The sequence below is a fragment of the Neophocaena asiaeorientalis genome, unplaced genomic scaffold, assembly GCF_003031525.2.
Source record: "Neophocaena asiaeorientalis asiaeorientalis breed wild unplaced genomic scaffold, Neophocaena_asiaeorientalis_V1.1 scaffold114, whole genome shotgun sequence".
Classification (NCBI taxonomy): domain Eukaryota; kingdom Metazoa; phylum Chordata; class Mammalia; order Artiodactyla; family Phocoenidae; genus Neophocaena; species Neophocaena asiaeorientalis.
Genome location: NW_020173116.1, coordinates 6,805,600 through 6,806,074, shown reverse-complemented (window position 1 = coordinate 6,806,074; position 475 = coordinate 6,805,600).

Genomic DNA, 475 nt, shown 5'->3' with positions numbered 1-475 from the left:
AAAATCTAGATTTCTGCTTTCTTTCAAAAATTCAGCAGCTCTGTAACCCCAAGTTCCTGTCCAGGCTGGGACTGGGGGAAGGGAGGAGGGTTTGCAAGCCCCTCCCCGGAGGCATCTGCCCCAGGTGTCTTCTCTCTGGGTCCACACCCAGCTCTCCAGGGGGTTCTACTAGGACTGGGAGGAAACCATCATTTACTGGGCACCTGCCAGTGGCAGCCACTAAACATATTAACTCATTTAATTCTCGAAACAACCCTGGGAGGAAGGTCTTGTTCCTATTTTATTGATACAGAAACCCGGGCTCAGTGACACGCCCGGGGCACACGGCTGGGACCCTTTGCCAGCTTGGCCTCTAACCCCCTGCGCCTCGGGCACCCCGGATCCGCGTCCCGCCCCCGACCCCGGCTGGACCAAGTCCCCGCCCCCGGCTCCAGCAAGAACCCGGAGGCCGGGCGGGAAGGGCCCAGAGCCCGGG